The sequence below is a fragment of the Protopterus annectens genome, chromosome 3.part1 (assembly GCF_019279795.1).
Source record: "Protopterus annectens isolate FY-2018-M chromosome 3.part1, PAN1.0, whole genome shotgun sequence".
In the NCBI taxonomy this organism is placed as follows: domain Eukaryota; kingdom Metazoa; phylum Chordata; order Ceratodontiformes; family Protopteridae; genus Protopterus; species Protopterus annectens.
Genome location: NC_056732.1, coordinates 1,508,351,808 through 1,508,375,675, shown reverse-complemented (window position 1 = coordinate 1,508,375,675; position 23,868 = coordinate 1,508,351,808). Strand labels below are relative to the sequence as shown.

The window sequence follows — 23,868 nt, the reverse complement described above, 5'->3', positions numbered from 1 at the left end:
AAAGTTCCTTTAAAAAACAGTTCTTTGGCCAGCTTTTCTTGACTACCATACCAATTATATCCTTAAGTTTCTGAGTCCCTTATTTTCTTTGCCAATGGTTCCAAATATAATGCAAATAATAAAGGGGAAAGAGGACACCCCTGCCTGGTTCCTCCGCTCAAGCAGAAATTATCAGAGAGGACCCACCCACTTTAATTTTCACCTGAGAACCCTCATATATTATCCTAATCAACCTTATAATTTTTTCGAGAAATACAAATGCTTCCAGTGCTCTGCTCATAAAGTCCCATTTTACTCTGTCAAATGCTTTCTCTGCATCGATCCACCAACAACAATGGTATTTTTTTTTACATTCTGCTTCCCTCTGGATCATCAATGTTCTGTTAATGTTGTCAGATGTTTGCCTCCCCTCCACAAAACCACATTTACCTATATCTATCAGTTTTGGCATTACTTTTGCCATTATTTAGTCATTATGGACATGAACACTTAGATAATCATGGTTTAAGATTCAAATGGGACTGTATGAAGCTGGATCTGCTGGATCTTTACCCTCTTTGGGTATTACAGCTACCACTCCTCCTCTTAATATACTGTTAAACAAAACCTTCTAGATCTTCATCAGTTTTTTTTCTTCCTAGCTTCCAAACATCCACAGGAATACCATCTATTCCTGGGAACTTTCCTGTAGATTGGTTACACATCACAATTTTTATCTCATCTCCTCCTACCCTAACCGTTTTAGTAAGTGAGCCTCATCTACCTTTAACCTTGGCATATTTAATTCTTCCATAAAAATTTCCATTTGTATCTTTTCGTGATTTTTATATTTCTCTGCTTTACAGAGACTCTCACACAATTTCCAAAATATTTCTAACACCTGTACAGGATCTCTTGTTACCTTCCTTGTTATAGGCTCCCTAAATTTGGTGACAGCCCATTCTACTTTCTGTTGCCTGAGCCGTTATGCTAAAAGTTTTTGTGCTCTAGTATTATTATCAAAAAACTGTTGCTTAATAGCAATCTTTCTAAGCCCATGCATATTATCGAGGTAATCCCTTATTTTCTGCCTAGCATTCTGCAGTTGATTCAGTCCCATTCTGTGAGATTCCCCTTATTCTGCAATACTTTAATATTTGTCAGTCACTCTAAATAGTTCTTGTTATTTCTTAACCATAGGTCCATTTCTTTTACTTCCACCCTATTTTTAAACTCCACCTTAATTTTATCCCACTCCCTACCTATATTTTCAGAAGAAATTTCTATCCCTTCTAACAGCTCCTGAATAATCTCCACAAATAATTCCTTAAATTCCTCTCTTTTCAATGGATAGGTGGTATACCTGAGAGGTATATTTAAAAAGATTTGTTTCTTAGGTTCTGTTTTTATCTCTGATGATGCCTTTACTGAAGGCGAAAGCGCTTATAAATTAAACTATACTTGTTTATTCAGCTGTGTTGTTTCCAGTCCATTCATTTCAGTTGTGGTCTGCTGGAGGAGTCTGGTGTGTTTCTTTTGCCATGAGTAGATCACACTGCTAGAGGAACAATAAGTGATGTCTATATTGTAAATGATCTCAAAATAGTAAATAAATATTCTGAAAATGTTATGCACTCAATGTTGTACTATAAATTACAGTCCATCCCACTTGTAGCTCCAGATTATAACCTTCTCCTTTCGGCTGTCATGGCAAATTTATAGATGTGCTAAAATGCTGGCTACTCTCTTAGGAAGGAACCCCCTACAGGTCTGGGTAAGGTTTTAGAAGTGGCTAATTAGTTCTAATCCTGTCAAGAAGAAAAACAAATAAAGTGAAACAGATCACAGACAATAAGGAAACAGCAGCAATTTACAATGGGTTACAACACTAGTGTGAAGACTGGGTGAAGAAAGGTGAAAGCTGCCAGCCTAGCCAGATAGAATTTTGTAGATAATTCTGTCATCTGTAAATATTAATTTAAACCACAGGCTTGTTGTCTTAAATGGTAAAAATAGTGTTACATGTAGAACTGAAAAAATGTAACAACAGTGCACTCTACTGACCAAGTAAAGCATGTTGTGACCCCTTGATGTAAACACGGCTCCGGCCAGTCTAGATGAAGGAATTCTTGCTATTGTTTTAAGGCCAGAGTTAATGGCCAGAATTTGCATGCATAAATGTCCTTTATTGCTCTGTTTTCTGCCCAGAGGTAAATAATGTAAATGTAGTTTCTGTTAGCCTGGGTACCCAGTGAAGTGTGAAGAATGATGTAATGTGAACCAGGAATGTGATTTTAAAAACAGAGAGAATCAGAGAGCATTAAGCATTTTTGTCTTGACCATCCATCTCATCAGCACTGTCTTGCTCTACATGTAGGTTTATCTTAGACTTGTGTTTTCTCTTAGAAATAGCTAGAAACTAGAAAAATTAGACTACGTGTTCTTTTGTTATGTCAGAACTGTACAATTGAATTATTTTAAGTATTTCTCTGTGATCTCTGAACTCTTGACTAGCACTGTGTAGTAGAAGTACTGTCTTGTGTTTTGACTATTTGTTATTAAATATTTTTAACCCTTTCAACTGTGGCTGTTTTTGTAGAGATACTTTAAGCTCTTTACTGTACTTGCATGCCTTTGGTAAAATTGTACAAAGCACTTCAATAGCTTTAGCCCTGGGCTATACTACCAATTGGATAATATTGCACAGTAATAACTGGACACCCTTTTAATGGCCTTTGACTAGCTGATAAATAGTGGGTGGCGGCAGCTGGTACTACCTTATAGTCTGGGAAAAGGGGCACAGCTGGAGAACCTGTGCCAGCCTTCCCCAGGAGTGTCTGTGTAGTTGTATAAACTCTTCTCAAAGTGTGTGTGTGTGTGTGTGTGTGTGTGTGTGTGTGAGCTACTTGGGCAGGGACACGAAGCACTGGTTGGACAGAGAGGGTGCTGGAGGTTTTAGCTTGCCACGAGGCTGAGATCTGGACCCTATAGCTGCACCAGTGGGGAGTCTTAATGGGGACCTGGAGAGCAAGGAAGTGACCAGCCCCAGACTGACTGTGATCTCTGTGTGCTCTTAAGGGAAATTGCACTTTACTGTCTGTATTTGTTATCCTTTCCTCCTATATGGGACTCCCCCTCACTAGTGTTAGTGGTGAGAATTGAGGCTCCTTGATTGCTGGGCCAGGGCACGTGTGTCACATATTAATTGCTTGGCAGTGGTGGGATATCCACACCACATATTAATTGGTTGGCAAATAATAATTGGCTTGTAGTGGTATGGATACAGTGAATTCCTGTAGCTTGTGTAGAGTGAGCTTTGAAGGTGTTTTGTACTCTAAATCAGCCATGTAGTGAATACTCAAGAGTTCATATCACAATTGTTTTATTTCTTTTGTTAGCTTAATTAGTCAGGGTGAGCAGGCAGCATGTGAGCAGGAGTATGGAAAGCTGACAAGGAGCCAGCTGGCGGAGATGTGCCAGGCTAGGGGACTGGTGCACGGAAACCTGACTAAGGCAGACCTGATTGTAGCATTGGTTACAGCTGCATCAGAAAACAGCAACCAGGAGGACAATCAGACTGGCAGTGGAGATATAATACCCTCGGAGAATGGACAGCTCAACCTTTCTGAAAAGGACTTAAAAACCCATCTGGAGCTACAGAGACTTGAGTTGGAGGCCAGGCATTTGGAGACAGAAGCAGCTGAGAGACTGAGGAGTCTACAGGCTGAGGAGAATGAGAAACTGCTACGCCTGGAAGCCAAGGAAAAGGAGCAGCACAGGAAGCATGAGAAGGAAATACTGACTCTTCACCAGAGTCATGGAGGTACTGGCGAGGGAGTAACTGGACCCCAGAAGCACAAAAGGTCAGTAAATTTCTTCCGCAGTTTAAAGAGGAGGATAATTTTCATAGTTTCATTCATATGTTTCAGAGGGTATGCAAACAGTATGGTGTTGACCAAAGACTCTGGGTACGGTTCCTGACCCCCTTACTCCATAACTGTTTTGTCAAAAATGTCTGATGTTGCATGTTGTGATTATACTGCTGTTAAAAATCACTTGTTAGAATTGTTTAAGCTAACACCTGAAACGTATGGGAAAAAGTTTTGTGAGCATAGCCGCAAGGCAGATGAAAGTGTGTGTGAATATATTGCTGAACTGAGCACTTATTTCCATAGGTGGGTGAGTGGATGTCAGGTCACCACTTTTGAAGGGCTGGCAGACCTTTTGGAGAGGGAACAAGCCCTTAGCACTTTGCCTGAGGACATGAGGGTCTGGTTAGCTGATAGACAATGTGCCACTTCAAATGAGTTGGGGAAGAAGGGAGACCTATACCTGGCAAGCAGGGCAGCCCTGCACAGGAAAGGGACACCCAGTACTGCTCATGGGTCTAAAGGAACCCATGGTGGGCAGCACAGACTGCCCCAACAGAATCTGCCAGTAGCATGGGAAGCCACTAGTCCAGGTACACGTCCAGGAGCTAGGGTTAAATGTTTTGAATGCAACCAGTGGGGCCATGTGGCATACAGGTGTCCATGGAGGCAAGGTGAGGAACAAAAGGTGAGGGAGCCAGTAAGTGGGAAAGACAAAATGCCAATAGTAGGTTGTCTTGAGACAACAAGGGTACCAAACTACCATGCTGCAGATGTCCTGATAGGATAGGATTTGGATGAGGCAGTACCATGTGTTTGTGCAGTTACACGCAGTCAGGCTAGGAGACAATCATGTGGGTCTTGTAGCCTGGGGGAGACCCAGACAGACTGCATACTTGCAGCCAGGATGGGTGAGGTGGTTACTTGAGGGAGGAAGCTACCTGTAGCAGTGAGACTGAAGGTGAATAAAGTACAGTTTTGTACCTACCATAAATGTAGATGTTCGAGTGTTCACCCTGCTGCAGTCATCACACTTGGGTTATCTTGTCGTCAGGCGGTCCCGCAGTCGGCCAGATTTCCAAAGTCTTGGTCCGACGTCGGTGTCGCTTCATCCCTGACGTCAGTGCGCCAGGGGTATATATATATTGCAACTGACGCCATTTTCTTCAGTTTTTCTTGCCCCAGATGTCAGGTGCCCCTAAAAAGGTGATCCAAATTAGTACCAAAAGGTGTGAACACTGTACAAACACAAAATCCCCTCAGCTATAAGCAAATACATCAGAAAGGCATAGCAAAGATTTAGCCAGTAAATCAGAGGGGTTGGAGGGAGGATAACCTGGACTGCAGCAGGGTGAACACTCGAACATCTACATTTATGGTAGGTACAAAACTGTACTATGTTCATCGTGTTACCCTGCTGCAGTCATCACACTTGGGTTAAGTCCCAAAGTTAAGGTAGGGTGGAGGCATCATAGAGGGTTAGTGGAGGCAATGAGGCCCTGCAGAACTGCAGTGGCGAAGCCTGCCCTGGACTTAGAGTAAAGAGGTAAGTGATAGTGTTTGGTGAAGGTGTGTACAGAACTCCAAGTTGCAGCTTCTAAAATTTCCTTGGTAGGAACCCCCCCTGAGAAAGGCAGTAGAGGTGGCTGTTGCGCTGGTAGAGTGGGATCTAATGGTAGGAGGGACTGGTTTCCCATGATGGGTATAGCAGAATAGTATGCAATGGCCTATCCATTTAGAAATGGTTTGTTTGGATATGGCCCTCCCTTGAGAAGCTGTAGCATAGGAAACAAAGAGCTGGTCAGTTTTTCTGAAAGCCTTAGTTTTATCCAAGTAGTAACGAAGTTGCCTGTGAATGTCCAAGGAATGCAGGAGTCTCTCACATTTGTTCTGTGGATTGGGGAAGAAAGTGGGTAGGTGGAAACCACCTTAGGCATGAAGGATGGATTAGTTCATAGAGAAACTCTGTCTTGATGGAAAATGAGAAAAGGTTCCACTGCCATAAGTGCTTGTAATTCTGAGACTCTCCTAGCAGAAGTTATTGCCAGGAGCAGGGCAGTCTTCCAGGATAGGAACTGAAGGCTGCAGAAAAAGCTGGTTCAAAGGGAGGTAGCGTTAGTTTTTCCAGAACAAAGTTGAGGTCCCATGTTGGTGTAGGGGCTCTTCTAGGTGGTGTAATGTTTTTTGCCCCTCTGAGGAACTGCCTTAGAAGAGGATTGGAAAATAAAGGTGGATTAGTGTCATAGTGAGCTGTAATAGCTGAAGCATGGATTTTAATAGAGGACAAGGAAAGTCCTTTATGCAACATCTCAGCTAAATACTGCAGAATGTGAGGCATATGAGGCTGAGTTGTGTCTTGGCCTTTAGCTTGGTTCCATGCACAAAACCTTTTCCATTTGTCCGAGTAAGCCTTCCTGGTGCTTGGCCTCCTGGCCTCTAGAATAACATCCAGTACTGCTTGTGAAAGAGGGGCTGATGGGATGCTTAATAGATTTGCCATGCAGCCAGGTTTAAGGTTTTGATCTGGCTGTGTAGAATCTGCTTGTCTTGCTGCATGAGTAAATGAGGAATTTGAGGCAATATCCATGATGGGCTGTGAGCCATATTCTTCAATAGCGGGTACCAGTGCTGGCGTGGCCAGTCTGGGGCTATGAGAATCAGTCGAGGTTTCTCCTTTTTGACCTTCAAAAGAACCTTTGTAAGAAGAGGTAATGGAGGAAAGGCATATGCTGTCAGGTTTTTCCAACTGAAGGAGAGAGCGTCCACTTTCCAAGCTTGATGGTGGAATGACCTTGTACAAAATTTTGTCAGCTGGTAGTTTTGAGGACTGGCAAACAGGTCTATATCTGGTAGACCCCATCTCTGAGTTATCATTGTAAATATTTGTGGGTCTAGCTTCCACTCGTGGGGATCTTTGATGTTTCTGCTTAAGTCGTCTGCCAATGTGTTTTTCTGTCCTGGCAGGAATTGAGTCTGTAACTGGACTTGGTAGGCCAGAGCTGTGTTCCATAAGATTATTATTTGCCTGCAAAGAGGGTAGGAATGTGTGCCCCCTTGTTTGTTTATGTACCACATTACTGTGGTGTTGTCCGTCTTTATTGCAAGTTGTCCTGGCTGTAGTAGATCCTTGAAGGCTGTCAGAGCTTTCTGTACAGCTAGCATCTCTTTCTGGTTTATGTGCAGTTTTCTCTGTTCTGCAGTCCATAGGCCTTGAATGCCTTGCCCTGCCATGTGTGCCCCCCAGGCATAGTCTGAAGCATCTGTCATGATAGTTTGCCTGGGTGGGGGCAAAATGAAAGGCTGACCCTTGTTGAGGTGACATGCCTGTGTCCACCATAGAAATTCCTGTTGAAGGCAGGGAAGGAGAGATATCACCGTGTCCAAGCTGTGGCTGTGTTGAGACCATACGCTTTTTAGGTACCACTGTAATTTCCTCATATGCAGTTTTGCAAATGGTATTATCAGAATGCAAGATGCCATGAAGCCCAAAGCCTGCAGAATTTTTCTTGCAGTTAATTGCGTCTTTGTTGCCATTGTCTTGAAATATTGAGTCAGTTGTAATTGCTTGTATGGTGTAAGGTAAGCCTTCTGGGCCGTTGTGTCCAAGCTGGCACCCAGGAATGTCATTTTTTGTGAGGGTACTAGTTTTGACTTCTTTTCGTTTACTGTGTACCCCAGACAATTTAGTAGATGCTTCACAAAAGCCATATGTTGTAAGAGAATGTCTTTTCTTTCTGCTTGGATGAGGCAGTCGTCCAGATATGGATATATTTGAATTCCTCTTTGTCTGCAGTATGCAATTACTGGTGTCAGGCATTTTGTGAATACTCTGAGCGCAGTAGATAAACCAAAGGGCAGTGCAGAGAATTGATAATGGGTTGAACCTGCAATGAAATGGAGGTATCTTCTGCAACTTTGTCTGATAGGGACATGCAGGTATGCCTCCTTGAGGTCCAACGTTACCAGCCATGCTTCCTTGCCCAACATGGGAAGTAGCTGCTGTAGTGTTAGCATCTTGAATTTGGGCACTTGTAAGTAAGTGTTTAGAATTGAAAGGTCCAGAATTGGTCTCCAAGCATTTTCTTTCCTGGGTACTAGGAAGAGTCTTGAGTAAAATCCTTGGCCTTGCTCTTGAGTTGGTACCCTTTGAATGGCTCTCATGGCCATGAGAGCTGTCATTTGTTTCTGAGCCTCTGCCCTTTGATGTTGTGGCAGGTTTGGCATTCCTCTTTTTATTGGCAAGGTGTGAAAGTGGAATCTGTATCCTCGTAAAATTATGTCTAGGACCCATTTGTCCTTTGTGACCATGTGCCAGTTGTCTGCAAATAGTGCTAGTTTTCCCCCAAGGGGGCTGACAAGAGAGCTTTGTTTGGCCAGCTGAAGTGCAAGTCATTAAGTCTGTCTTCTGGTGGGTTGAGAACTGTCTTCTCCTCTCTTCTGGGTTGGAGTGCTCCATTGGCGAGGCTTATACTGAGCTTGTGGTTGTACTCTGCCCTTTGGGCGCCTGTATTTACCCCTCTGAGGCCTGTCAGTGGCTGGAAAGGTCCAATTTTTTGTTGGCCAGTTTCTGCTGAAGCGAGGGGTTTGTACTTGTAGAAAATCTTTGACTGTCTGCATTGATTTAGCCTTATCTTCCATTTTCTTTAAAACTTCTTCTTCTGCTTTAACACCAAAAAGAGCATCCTGCTGTAAGGGAGCATCTAATAGTTTTGCTTTAACATTATCAGGCAGACTTTGTTCTTTTAACCAGGCATGCCTACGTATAACTGATCCAGTGACAGCTGCTCTGCAGGAGGCCTCTAAAGAATCAAACCCACATTGCAAGGTATGTTTGCCCACCTGCTCGGTGGCGTGTAACAAATCCTGTACTTCTTTCAGTTCAGATTGTTGAGGTAAGGTGGTTATCTTTTGTTTTAACTGAGAGATCTGAAATTGCTGATACTGAAGCATATGAAATTGACAGTTTAGTGCTCTCATAGCTAAAGTGGCTGAGGTGTAAACCTATTCCCCCCATCTGTCTAGTGCTCTTGAATCCCTTTCAGAAGGTACTGGATTTTTAGCCATGGAAGCCTTAGCCCCCTTGGGACCCTGGGAGATAGTCTCTGGGTCAGCTACTGGGCTTTTGTAAAGGAATTTGTGGGAATCAGGTACTCTGTAGTATCTGTCAGGCTTGGCCGGGGCAGGAGGTAGAGAGTCAGGGTTGAAACTGAATTCTAAGTAGACATCATCCACAATGTCCAAAACAGGAGGGATGGCTAAAGGTCTGTGTTGGGGGAGTAAAAGAAACTCTCTCAGCCTTTTCTTCGAATCAGAGTAATCCTGACCTTCCCAGTGAAAATGTTCCCTCATAGTGTGTAAAGTTTCCCCAAAAGAGTAATCTTCTGGAGGGGAAGCAGAGGGAATAGATTCCTCAGCATCAGAAACTTCATAAGGAGAGAAGGAATAGTCTTGGTCCTCAGAGGAATCCGAAGAAATAGACAGTTGTGCAGAGGAAGCAGAATCTTCCTCTTGTCTAGGCCTTTTGTCAGGAGGAGGCTGTGAACCCCTGATAAGAGAAATCAAATCTTCTGCCATTTTGAGCATCTGTTTCTTAGGCATAGGGCCTTGAACAGGAGACTGAAGTGAAGCCTTTTTCGATTTAGAAGGAGTCTTCGACTTGGAAAACGTGTTGACTGTAAGAGTCGTCGGTCTGAAAACGCCTTCAGAAACTGACGGCGTTTCAGAAGTACCGACGTCCTTGGAAGGTAAATCGTCGGTAGGGCCTGAAGTAAAAGGCTGCGTCGGCCTAGTACATTCCGACAAAATATCTGTAGCGGTCTCGGGTTCCAGAACTGCGGCTCTCAGAGGCTGCGTCGGAGCCTCACTGATGACCGGAGAAACGGAGACAGGATCAACTGAGGCCTCAGAATCAGGCTTAGGCCTGGGCTGTCGGTCCTTGTCCCTGCGCTTTTTGTGCACGGCGGTAGTCGGCAGCTCCAACGGCATGTTATAGTTATATTTTCTACCAAAAAAGTGTCATGCAAAATCAAATTGTCTTTTAATAGTACGTTTATTAAATCTAGCACAAAAACGACAAGAAGTGACGTCGTGATCAGGGCCTAGGCAAGGTATGCAATAAGAATGAAAATCCTTATGAGGTATTTGCTTCCCACAAGAAATACAATTGTTAACTTTTTCTGACATCGGTCTGAGGCAAGAAAAGTTTCCCCAACGGGGTACTCAGCTTTATAGAAGACTTCGGTCTGAAATTCGAATTCGAAAATCTCAGGAGTCGGCCGACTGGCACTTGCGAACTGCTTCTGCTTTGGGCACCGCGCGGCAAGAAAGACTGAAGAAAATGGCGTCGGTTGCAATATATATACCCCTGGTGCATTGACGTCAGGGATGAAGCGACAGCAACCGATGTCGGACCAAGACTTTGGAAATCCGTCCGAATGCAGGACCGCCTGACGACAAGATAACCCAAGTGTGATGACTGCAGCAGGGTAACACGATGAACATCAGCTGCTTGGGGGTATTGATGGTCCCTTGGACAGAGTGACTGCAAAGGTAGAGGTGAGAAGTAGTACCCAGGCTGACAGTGAGGCACTACTGTCAGAGGATGCCAGACTTCCTGAGGAAGGGGAGCTGGAAAGGGTTACAGGCTCAACTCTCAGACCTTACACTGCAAGGCCTGAGGCAGGTAGCTAGGGAGGCACCTGATTCTCAAGGAAAGAGGGAATCTGTATACTGGGACAAAGAGTTACTGTACAGAGAGTGGACCCTTGAGGGAGGGCTAGAAGGTGAGAGAGTACAGCAGTTGGTAGTACCTACAGCCTACCATCTGGCGCTTCTAGCCATAGCCCATGATATTCCCTTTGCAGGTCATATGGGCATAAAACGTACAAAGAGGCATATTATGCAGAACTTCTATTGGCCTGGAATTTCCAGAGATGTAACAGGGTATTGCAGGACCTGTGAGCAGTGCCAAAAGGTAGGCAAGGCAGGAGACAAGGTGAGAGCTCCTTTGATGCCTTTGCCTGTGATTGAGGAGCCATTTCAGAGGGTAGCTATGGATATTGTGGGTCCTCTAAGTACCCCAAGTGCCACAGGGAAAAATTATATACTAGTGGTAGTGGATTATGCTACACAATACCCTGAGGCAGTGGCGTTGGCCTCCATTGAGGGAGAGAAGGTGGCAAATGCGCTGTTAAGAGATTTTCAGCAGGGTAGGTTTCCCAAACGAAATACTGACTGACAGAGGTGACAAATTCATGTCAGACCTGCTGTCTTGTCTGTGGAAGTCCTGTGGGGTGAATCACATGAAGACCACCCCCTACCATCCCCACACTAATGGTTTTGTTGAGAGGTTAAACTCTACAATCAAGTCCATGCTACGGGCATTTGCAGATCAGTTTAAGAGGGAGTGGGACAAATATTTGCCCAATCTGTTGTTTGCTTACAGAGAGGTTCCCCAGGAATTCACAGGTTTTTCACTCTTTGAGTTGCTGTATGGGCATAGGGTGAGGGGACCTCTAGATTTAATTTGAGATGAGTGGGAAGGTGAGTGTGAGTCTCACAAGTAGTCTGTTGTGGCATACGTCCTAAACCTCAGGACAAGGCTGAGGAAACTCATGGGCTTGGCCCAGGAGAACCTGACAGAAGCCCAACAACAGAAAAAAGTGTGGTATGACAGGAATGCTCGAGCTAGAGAGTATGCTGTGGGGCAGCAGGTAATGATTCTCATTCCTGTCAGACACAACAAGCTGTAAGCAGCTTGGGAGGGACCCTACAAGGTGGTAAGAAAGGTAAGTGATGTTAATTACATGGGGGAACTGCTAGGGAGAAGGCAGGGGAACAAATTGTACCATGTTAACATGATGAAACCTTACTATGATAGGGAGGCCCTTGTGCTGAGCATTTGCAGTGGACTGCAGGAGGGGTCTGAGGGAGCTCTAGGGACTGATCTCCTCAGTGAGGCATGGGCTGACACCTCAGTGGAAGGGGTAGTAATGTCTCAGCAGCTATCTCCTACCCAGGTTTGAGAAATCTGAGCAGTGTTGCAGGAATTTGGGGACATGTTCACTGGGAAACCAGGGTGCACCCACTGGGGCAGCACCAGGTGGATACAGGACCCCAAAGGCCTATTAGGCAGGCCCCTTATAGAGTGCCTGACACAGTCAAACAGACTCTGAGGGAGGAGGTACAGGAGATGTTGGAACTAGGGGTGATTCAACAGTCCAACAGTTCCTGGGCATCCCCAGTGGTGCTGGGGCCAAAGAAGGATGGCAGCACCAGGTTCTGTGAAGACCGGCACTTACTAAAACTCAATACAACTAGCACTAGCTTACAGCTTGCACTTCAGCCCTATACTCAGGAAGTATAAGGCTCTTTACTCATCCAATCAGCAATACAGTCCCAACCATCTATTCAGGCATGTTCAAGGGACAGCTTCAGGTGTGCTCTCCAGTCCGGCTGGTGAATCTGGGCATCCTGAGACAATGTTACAATTGCCTCATGTACACAGACAACCCCCTCCTCCTCCCAACCAACACAAACATATGTGAGAGATGCAGCTACACAGCCAAACTGGAGGCTAAGCTCTCTCAACCCACGACTGGATCAACCAGTCACAAGGAGAAGGGCAACACTAGCACCACATTACCAGACTCACATAGACCAGCCATAGCTGCACCAGAAAACAACTCTCAGAAACACGCAAAAACATACTCGGAGGCTCTAAATAAGAACCAGCCTAAACAACAGAGACCTCCTATGCATACACCCAAGCAACCCCCACCCCACAACAGAAACCAGGTAACACATACGTCACAACGTCAGTGTGCCAAGCAAAAACAGCCCCTAAGGCTAAATAACACACCTAACACACTAGTAATCAGTGATTCTATCATCAGGCACGCAAACATCCCACTCACTAGACTGAACAAGGAGAAGGTTACCGTAAGCTGCCTGTAGGGTGCCAGAATCCACCACATAACACATGCACTCAGGTCACTCCACAACAAGTACAAATATGACTCTGTCATTGCACATGTTGACATAAATGACCCGAGACATACCTCCCTGGACTACATGAAAAGAGACATGGAGGAGCTCTCTGACTATGTAGCCCAGGCTGGTATGACTCTGAGTAGCATCCTGCCCTCACCCAAAATGATGCCAGCATATGAAGAAAAAATTATCAGTTTCAACAATTGGTTAAACTACTGGTGTCATTCAAAGGGGATCCAGTACTTGTCAGCCTGGGACGACATGCCTGACAAGCCACGTTGCTTCGCCACAGACGGCTTGCACCTGTCGCCCCCTGGGCTTTCGAATACTGGCCAAGACTCTTGCTGCCCCAATACTGGCTTTTTTAGGCAAGGCTCAAAAGACAAACCCGGCTCCATAAACAACAATAATAAACAAAAACTGAGGGTAATGCTGCTCAACGCCAGAAGTCTAAACCTCAAAATGCATGCACTCAAGGCTCTTCTTAGTATGGAAGAAATCGACGTATGTGCAGTGACAGAAACCTGGTTCAAGGCTCCAGAGAGCACCCCAGCACTACCAGGCTATAACTCCTACCATACCTTTAGGTCCAAAAACCAGGACCGGTACACAAAAGGAGGGGGTGTGTCCATATTCATCAAGAACACCCACACCTCCAGGTTAGTAGCACAGCACACAGAATCTGAGACTATCCAAGTGCAATTGACAGCGGGTAAATTGACTGTTCAATTTATAGCTTGCTACAGATCTCCCACCTTGTCTCAGGACCCTCACGCAGCATTCCTGAGAACATTATAAAGTATGAAGATTCTACCCAACACCATGCTACTGGGTGACTTCAACTATCCAAACATTGACTGGGAAAACTACTCAAGCTCAAACGCCCTAGCCCAATGCTTCTTGAGTTTATAAACTCAAACGCCCTTGAAAAGCTGGTCACCACTCCCACAAGAGGTGACAACATACTTGACCTGGTCATCACCAACATGGGGAACCTATGTTCCACACCTGAGGTAAACTCGTCATTGCTAAGATCAGATCACAAACTAATCACACTGGACATCCACATCCCTCCCCCCCTCCCCCCCCAGTCAAGGAAATCAAGGTAAAAAACTTCTCTAAAGCCAACTTCACACTCCTCAAGACCGAGGTGGGAAGTTTCAAAGCTCCCAATCAAATGTAAAATGGTGACCCATTGGCAGAATCCTTTACAAGTGCATTCTATGAACACCTTCAAATGCATGGACCGAGCCATCCCAAGTAAAACCAAGACCAACTCCTCAAAAAAGAGGAAGCCAGTCTGGTGGACCCTGGCCATAAATAAACTTTACAACAGAAGGAGGAAACTCCTGCAAGATAGAACAAAATCGCAAAATACGAAGACATCTCTGATTAACATCAGTAAAAAACTGCTCTCCCTCATTAAATCATCCAAGGCCAACTTCGAAAGAAAAATAGCCAATGACTCTAAGGATAACCACAACGCCTTCTTTAACTATGTCAAGAGTCTAGGGGCAAACTCTCAGATATGCTCCGAGCTAGTGCATAATGGCCATAAATACACTGAACCAACCGACATTGCCAACATCCTGGCTGACAAGTTCAGTGCAAACTTCACTCCCCCCTCCACCAAAGGGGCTAGCACCCATCCCAGAAGAATGTGGCGCTCCAGATATCTTAGACACACAAGTAAAGACAGCCCTTGCAAAGGCCAAAAACACAGCATCAATGGGACCAGATGCTATCCCAGGTTGTGTCTTACACGAGCTTCAAGATGAACTAACCCCCCATCTCAAATCACTATTCAAACTCAGCCTCTCTACAGGCTATGTACCCAAAGAATGGCGTACAGCAACAGTCGCACAACTCCACAAAGGTGGTGCCACAATTGACCCTGGGAACTATCGCCCTATAAGCTTGACTAGCTTGGTCTGCAAAGCCATGGAATGCATTATCATGGAGCTCATTAAGAGGGACATTGGGAACCTCCAGACACTGGACCCCACTCAGTTTGGCTTTGTTAAAGGCAGATCTTGCCTCCTGAACTTGGTTGACTTCTTCAAAACAGTCACCAAGGCCATAGATGAAGGGAAGGTGGTCCACACAGCAGATCTGGACCTCGCTAAGGCGTTCAACACCACCCCACACTCAGGAATCATAGACAAACTCACCAGCTTAAATATCAACCCCCATGTCACGAGATGGGTTGCCAATTGGCTCTCAGACAGAACCCACATGGTAAGAGTGGCAAGTGCCATGTCTGACTCTAAACCAGTCACAAGCGGAGTCCCACAGGGCTCAGTCCTGGGACCCCTCCTGTTCGGTATATATTTCTCCGAAGTACAGGCAAAGGCGGAGGGACTGTGGCTAACCAAGTTCACAGATGACTGTAAATTGGGTGCAATAATTGACTCTCCAGCTGACACAGACATCCTGCAAAAGGGTCTCACAGAGACAAACACCTGGTGTCAAACTCACGGCCTCAAGCTAAATGCCAAAAAATGCATAGTAATCTCATTTGGGAAAAACAAAGTACCTACAAACTACCACATAAATGGGAATCCACTAAGTACAGAAGAAGTAATTAGGGACCTGGGTACCCAAGTAAGATAGCATGCTCTCCTTTGATAACCACATAGCCAAAATGGTCAGGAAATCCTTCTATGTGGCACACCTGATCACAAAGGGTTTCTCATCCAGATCCAAGGAGGTGATTGTACCCCTTTACTCCTCACTCATTAGGCCCATAATAGAGTACAATGCCCCATTTGGGATGTACCTCACTAGACACCTGCAACAACCAGAAATACTACAGAAGTACCTCACTAAGAGGATTAAGGGCCTTAAACAATTACCCTATGAAGCACAACTAAAAAAGCTCCAGCTCTTCTCAGTCGCTTACCGTCTGCTCAGAGGTGACCTGTGCCTGACCTATAGGGCCATGTCAAACCCTGAACTAATGGACATGCTTCACCTCAAAAAAAACAAGATCCCTCAGAACCACTCGTTCTAGCGACTTGAACTTATGTACAACAATAAAAAGGACATGCTGGAGGGATAGATTCCTGTCCCAGCAACTCGACCTCACTCTGGAACAGAATCCCAATCCATATTCGACAGAGCTCCTCTCTGACCCTCTTCAAGAGAAATCTTGATGAATGGATGGGAAATCGTAAGTTCTACCCTGGGATCACTTCAGGAGCCCTATTAACAGAGGCCCAGGTTACTAATCTAATGGGGAGGCGAAAGCCATCACTCTGTGGCTAGGCTTATAAATGCCCATGGGCAGATAGCCTAGTACTTACCTATGAACCTAAGACTACAGGAAATTAAATAGTCACAGAGAGTCAGATGCTTACCCCATACCTAGGACAGAGGAGGCCCTAGATCAGCTGGGTTGGGATAAGTATCTTACAACCATTGATCTTACCAATGGTTACTGGCAGGTGTCCTTGACTCCTAGTGCTAGAGAGAAATCAGGCTTTTTTTGACTCCTTTTGGCTTGTATGAGTTCACAAAGATGCCCTTTGGGATGAAGAATGCCCCAGCTACTTTCCAGAGGCTGGTAGATAATATCCAAGCAGGAGGGTTTGCCCTTGCTTACCTAGATGATATTGCCATCTACAGCCATTCCTGGCCAGAGCACCTTCAGCATGTCAGGGAGGTGCTGGGCAGACTACACGGGGCAGGGTTGACCATTAAGCTGAGCAAATGTCAGGTGGGTATGGCAGAGGTCTCCTACCTAAGACATAGAGTGGGGACTGGTAAGATAAGGCCAGAGTCTGCCAAAGTGGAAGGCATTCAGACATGGCCTGCACATGTTACTAAAAAGCAAGTGAGGGCATTTTTAGGGACAGCAAGGTACTACAGAAAGTTCATCCCCAGTTCATAGGTTCATAGGTTAGTACTAGGCTATCGGCCCTAGGGCCTATACAAGCCTAGCCATAACAATTCCCTGGCTATTTCTTCCCACACTATTTACTTCCCAAGACCCCTGTCTAGCTGGGAGACTGACATGATCCCCGGGGTGAATTTCCTTTCTCCCATCCAATCGTCAAGGTTCCTTTAGAAGAGGGCCAAAGAGGCACTCTGCTTGACATGTATGGGCAGTCTATTCCAGAGTCTGGGGAGTCTCTGGGTCAGGAACATATCCCTCCAGCATGTTTTGTTTATTGTGATGATAAGGTTTAGGTCCCTGGAGTGTGTGGCTTTGAGGGATTGGGATTTCTTTAAGTGTAGCATGTCCAACAGCTCTGGGTTTGACATGGCCCTGTATGTTAAGCAGAGATCGCCTCTGAATAGATGATATGCGACAGCGTACAGCTGGAGTTTTTTAAGGCGGTCAGCATAGGGTATCTGCTTTAGGCCTGTGATTCTTTTAATGAGGTATTTCTGTGGCATTTCTAGTTGTTGCAGATGTCTTGAGAGGTACATACCAAACGGAGCTTTGTATTCTATAATGGGTCTAATGAGGGATGAGTACAGTGGGACAATGACCTCCTTTTTTCTGGATGAAAAGCCCTTAGTCATAAGGTGTGCCACATAGAAGGATTTCCTGAATGTTGTGGCAATTTGATTTTCGAAGGTGAGACCACTGTCTACCTGTGTCCCTAAGTCTCTTATCACACTTTTGGTGTTTACTGTAATGCTACCTATGTGGTAATTCATGGGTACAAAATTTTTCCCCAAACGGGATAACTATACATTTCTTGACATTGAGCTTGAGCCCATGACTCTGGCACCAAGCATCTGTTTCTGTAAGGTCCTTTTGTAGAGTATTCACATCATTTGGGGATTCAATAATAGCTCCCAGTTTGTAATCATCTGCGAACTTTGTTAGCCAGAGTCCCTTAGTGTTGGCCTGTACTTCACAGAAGTAGATGCCAAACAAGAGCGGTCCCAGGACTGAACCCTGAGATACTGCACTTGTCACTTGTCTGCAGCTGGATTTGGAGTTGGCTACTTTTACAATTATAGTACCGTATAATACAGTTATAGTTATATAGTTATAGTACCATAGCTGTTCCCCTCCCAGACCTAACAAGGAAGAACAGCCCAGATGAGGTAGTGTGGACCCCAGCATGTGAGCAGGCATTCCAGAAGCTTAAAGAAGCTTTGGGAGGACCCCCTGTGTTAGCCAGCCCAGATTACAGCAAAGAATTTGTTGTGCAGGTGGATGCTTCAAACCATGGGGTGGGGGCTGTACTTAGCTAGACTTCATCAGAGGGGGAAGAGCACCCAGTGGTTTATTTCAGTCGTAGGCTCCAACCCAGGGAGGAATGCTATGCAGCTGTAAAAAAGTAATGTCTAGCCATAGTGTGGGCACTGCAGAAACTTCAGCCTTATCTGTATGGAAGGAAATTCACTCTTATGACAGATCATAACCCTCTAACATGGTTAAACAGAGCCAACCAGCAAAATGCCAAGTTGCTAAGATGGAGCTTGGGGTTGCAAGCATATGATATGTCTGTGCAGCACCGCAGTGGGATTAGCAATGCCAATGCAGATGGGCTCTCAAGAAAGGGAATGGTGTAAGGTACACTCATATAGACCTAACTCCCTCAAGCAGCGTTTCTCAAGGGTCACTTGAAAGAGGCTGCAGTGGTAGCTGTGGCTCTGGTGGAGTGGGATCTGATGCATGCAGGCACAGTTTTTTTTTGAATGTGAATGCTTGCGTGTGCATGTGGGCTATCCTTTTGTTTTGTTGAAATTTTCTTAATAGCCTTTCCTTGAGCACCTGCAGCATAGGACACAAGGGTTGCTCAGATTTCTCATGTCCAACTGTCCTGTCAAATAATAACAAAGTTGTCCGTGAATCCAGGGAATGAAGTAGTTTCTTTCCCCTTTGTTTGTGGATTAGGATAGGAGGTAAGGTAAGTGGATAGATAGATTCAAAGCTACACTGGATGGATACTGGTTAAACAAAGAAGGGGTTGGTTAAATGGGAAACTGGAAATGATGAATGGTTGCACAGCCATTTGCACGAAACATGGGGAGCCTGTGAGGTGACCCCTCACGAAGAAAGGTGAAGTAGCCCATGAGCAAGTATTGAAACTCTGATGAAGAAGCTGACCTGAAGGGGAAGCTGGTCAATTTGAAGAGGAAGGGGTCAGCCTTTCAATCAATCGAGGAGGTGTTTTATAGGGATTGACTTTCTGTTTCCTAGCCCTATATATTCTGCCTTAAGAGGAGGAACTGCCTTAAGGAGGATCTGTGTTGTAAAAAGGAGGATCTGCTGAGGATTATTGAAGAGAAGTCAGAAAGGAGATGGTCTTTGATGAGTAAGAAGGAAGTCCATTGTTTAACATCTCAGCTAGGTACTGTAAAATTTGAGGAGTATATTTATTACTGCATTGATTCTGTCCCTTCTTTTGATTCCAGGGCCTTTCTCGTTTCCATTGAATGGAGTGCACCTAATCATTTTAGGCCTCTCTGCTCTGGCTTTTAATAGAACTTTGGGCAGCAGAGGAAGGCGGGAAGGCATAGACTGTCAATGTTGTCAATTGAAGGAAAAAGTCGTCACTTTCCAGGCCTGTGGATGATAGGTCCCTTAGACTTTTTTTTTCAACTAGAGATTAAGTGGGTAGCAAAAGAGAGGCTGTCTCCTGTGTCCCCATGCCTTAAAGTTATCTTTGTGGGGATTTGAGGATGCAGAAATTTGGATTGTGGATCATCTGTATTTCCTGAGATTGTCTATGTCTTGTGTTTTTTCCTTCCCTGGTGTTGATTGTGCCCTGGCATGAATTTTTCAATTCCAGTGCTGCTGTGTTCCTATGCTGCCATGGCTTGCCTCATGAGGTGGTATGAATGTTTTCCCCTGTTTGTTTATGTGGTTTGTGTCTGTAGTGTTATCTATCATATCAATAGCTGGCCCTGGATGCAGTAGGTGTGGTCATAATAGCCTTTTAGCATCATAGCATTTTCTTTTTTTGATAGCATGGAAGGAGCTTCTTTTTTAATTGCCCACTTTTCCTGCACTGATCTGTCATGTGTGCTCCCCAGGCATAGTCTGAAGTCTGAGAGTGGTAGCTTGAGGTACACAGATTTGAGAAGCTTGAGGTACATTTTTGTGAAGACCCTGTATTTCTTATTTCTTTGGCAAGCTTGCCCATGAACATAAAGTCCTTTTGATGGAAGCTGTGGCTGTGTTGAGACCATAAGTTTTTTGTGTTGAGACCAGGAGTTTTTAGGTACCGCAGCAGTGCACTCATAAGCAGCATTGCATGCCATGGGATTTCCAGAGCCTGCATGACTCACCAGTTAGCCTGGTGTAAGTTGCCATTTTCTGCAGTTGTATTAGTGTAGGGGTTGAAATTTTCTGGGGAGTTGGTAGGCCAGTTGGGTGGTTGAAAGGGGTGTTGGTAGGCCATCTGGGTGGTTGAATCAAGCTGGCACCCATTTGTTTTTTTGTTGTTTGTTATCTGTTTGATTTGTACAGTTTGACTGTAGCTAGTATAATGCCAAGTTCAACAGTTTTATTACTTGGTTGGATTGTGTTGCAGCAGTATGGCCTTGCTGTTATATGGATCAGGGAAAGCGTCAGATATGGGTAGATTGCAGCCTTATGTAGTGATCAGAAGCTGATAACTAATGCCAGTGGTTGTAAGAAATCTGACATGGCTTGAAGAAGCCAAAATTGAATGCAAAGAGATTAGTGTCAGGTTCTGAGGTATGTTCTGCTCTAGGTCAATGCTTCTGCAATTCCTTATGGGCCTCACATGCAGGTATGCCTCCCTTGAGGAGCATGGCCTAGATTGGGACCTCCTTGCTGTGCATGGGAATGGATAGTGCTGTAATGGTCTCATCTTGAATTTTGGATGGATAGGTCTAAAAAGTTAGGTCTCAATCTTACCCTTGATCTTTCTCCAATCTTGTCTTTCCCTTGATACAGAATATGTCTAAGAATTTGTTTCTACCTCTTGTGATTTTGCAGGTACCTCTTGAATGCGCCTTTCATTTATGGAAAAAGACTGTATCTATCTCTCCACCTCTTGGGGTTGGTGCTTGCCACTGCCTACTGGCTCTCCTTGAGGTTGCTCTTTTGCTCTTTGGACATGCCTCATTAACACATTATAACAGCGCCCATTAACAGCAACACTACATGGGGCCTCTAAAAACCACACACCACACTTATGTTTACCCATCTGCTTGCTCATGCAAATCACAGCAAATCTCTTTTTTCTTTTTAAATCCCTGGTTGTTTTGTCATCTCTGTCATCAGCTGGTTCAGCTGAAAAAATCCAAAACTATTTTATACTTTTAACATATGGAACTTACAGTTTAAATGCCCTCATATGGTTAAAGTGGCCGGGGGTGTACACCTCTCTCCCCCCACCTCTCTAAGAATCTGTAATCTCTTTTAATCCCTTGGAGGGTTTTTTACTAGCAGTAGAGGCCTTAATAGTTGGGGGACCCTTATGGCTAGTTTCTGGGTAGGACATTGTAAGCTTTTATATAGGAGTATCCTGGAGAGAATCAAGGGACAGTAATAGCTGTCTAGTTTAACAGGGCTGGAGGCAAAGAATCAAGACATCAGCCAATATCTGTGTAACAGGAGATAGCCAGAGGCTAACAGGAGAGAGAAGAGAAGATTCCCTGAGCCTTTTCTTGGAATCTGAGTAATCTTGGCCTTCCCAGTGAAAGTGTTCCCTTGGCCTTCCCAGTGAAGTCCCCAAGAAATGTATCGGGGAGGTTCAGGGAATAGACTCCTCAATAGAGGAGTCCTGAATAGAGAATAGGCACAATGAGTCTTGAATGGAAGTGAGGCACAATCCTGATCTGATCTCTGTTTCTGGTCTTCCTAATAGAAGGGAGATCCCCTGAGGAAGGGTAGTCTTCCTCCTAATCTAAAACCTTTGTCAGAGTTTTTAAGCATCTGTTTTTAGGCATGGTGCCTCAACTTTTAAGCATCTGTTTTTAGGTTTTTTGCCTTTCAACAGGGTGTCTAGGTTAGTAGAGGCTTTATTAGAGAAGGAGGCCTGAAGTTGAGAGTTTACCGAGGACCATGCTGACAGCAGGATAACCCATCTGTTATGACTGCAGCTGTATGCACGATGAACATCTAGCTTGAGTTCTCCAGGGGGGGAATATGTGAAGATTGGGTGAAGATAGATGAAGGCTGCCAGCCTAGCCAGATAGAATTTTGGAGATAATTCTGTCATCTGTAAATATACTGTAAACCACAGGCTTGTTATCTTAAATGGTAAAAATAGTATTACATGTGAAACTGAAAAAAAATGTAACAATAGTACACTCTGCTGACTAAGTAAAGAATGTTGTGACCCATGGATGTAAACATGGCTCCAGCCGGTCTAGATGAAGGAATTCTTGCTATTGTTTTAAGGCCAGAGTTAATGGCCTGAATTTGCATGCATAAATGTCCTTTATTGCTCTGGTTTCCTCCCAGAGGTGAAGAATGTAAAAGTAGTTTCTGTTAGGCTGGGAACCCTGGGAAGTGTGAAGAATGATGTAATGTGAACCAGGAATGTGATTTTAAAAGCTGAGAGAATCAGAGAGCATTAAGTATTTTTGTCTTGCCCATCCAACTCATCAGCACTGTTTTGCTCTATATGTAAGTTTATCTTAGACTTGTGTTTTCTCTTAGAAATAGCTACCACTAGAAAGATTAGACTAAGTGTTTTTCTGTGATGTCAGAACTGTACTACTGAATAATTTTAAGTATTTCTCTGTGATCTCTGAACTCTTGACTAGCACTGTGTAGTAGAAGTATTGTCTTGTGTTTTGACTATTTATTAAATATTTTAAACCCTTTCGATTGTGGCTGTTTTTGTAGAGATAAATTAAGCTCTTTAGAGTACTTGCATGCCTTTGGTAAAATTGTACAAAGCCACTTCAATAGCTTTAACCCTGGGCTATACTACCAATTGGATAATAATATTGCACAATAATAATTGGACACCCTTTTAAGGGCCTTTGAGTAGCTGATAAATATTAGTGGGTGGTGACAGCTGGTACTACCGTATAGTCTTGGAAAAAGGGGCACAGCTGCCTTCTCCAGGAGTGTCTGTGTGATTGTATAAACTCTTCTCAAAGCGTGTGTGTGTGTGCGTGTGTGTGTGTGTCAGCTACTTGGGCAGGGACACGAAGCACTGGTTGGACAGAGAGGGTGCTGGAGGTTTTAGCTTGCCCACTAGGCTGAGATCTGAACCCTATAGCTGTGCCAGTGGGGAGTCTTACTGGGGACCTGGAGAGCAAGGGAGTGACCAGCCCCGGACTGACTGTGATCTCTGTGTGCTCTTAAGGGAAATTGCACTTTTCTGTCTGTATTTGTTATACTTTTCTCCTATATCAGATGCCCCTCACTGGTGTTAGTGGTGAGGATTGAGGCTCCTTGATTGCTGGGCCAGGGCACGGACATCACAACTAGTAACAGCAGGAAGGAAGTTTGGAAAATGAGAAAGTGCAACCAAATAGAGACAAAAGACAGTGGAAAGACAGAAATGTTTATTCCTCTGCACAGGGTAACAAAATGAGATGTATTAAACTGCCAACCAAAATTACAGGACAAGAGTCATATTAAAATGTAGAGCAAAACATATATGAATTGTTTATAAGATGACCAACCTCAACCAGAAAGTGAACGTTTTTCAAGAGAATAATAAGTCAGACATAGAGTTAAAATACGTGGTGAGTGGTAGGTGTGTGATTAATAATATAAAAGAATATGATACGAGTACATAAAGGTGTGACCAAGCCAGTCTTACAAATAAATAAAGGATGGGGGCACCCATGTTAGCAGGGCAATAGAAGAGAGAGGGAGTGACAGAAGTGTATGTGAGAAATGACTAAATAAACACAATCATTCTGTACTGATCACATTACAATACAAACATGCGTTCATCTTAATGCTGTGTAGGTGCACTGCTCCATAAAGGCAGAGTTAGACAAGCCTTACAACTGAAAATTCAAAACAATGCACTTGTTCCTTTAAAAAAGGGTTGTGTAGATCAATAACAGAGTGAGGCTCATTTAGCTAACATCAGTATGGAAAACAGCAGTACCTTTACAA

At 44.4% G+C, this 23,868-nt stretch overlaps 1 protein-coding gene across 3 annotated transcripts in view; it reads right to left on the bottom strand.

Annotated features, from left to right (window-relative positions):
• SLC4A2 (solute carrier family 4 member 2) overlaps positions 1–23,868 on the bottom strand; it is a 2,370,566-nt gene that overhangs the window by 1,546,549 nt on the left and 800,149 nt on the right. The window lies entirely within an intron of this gene.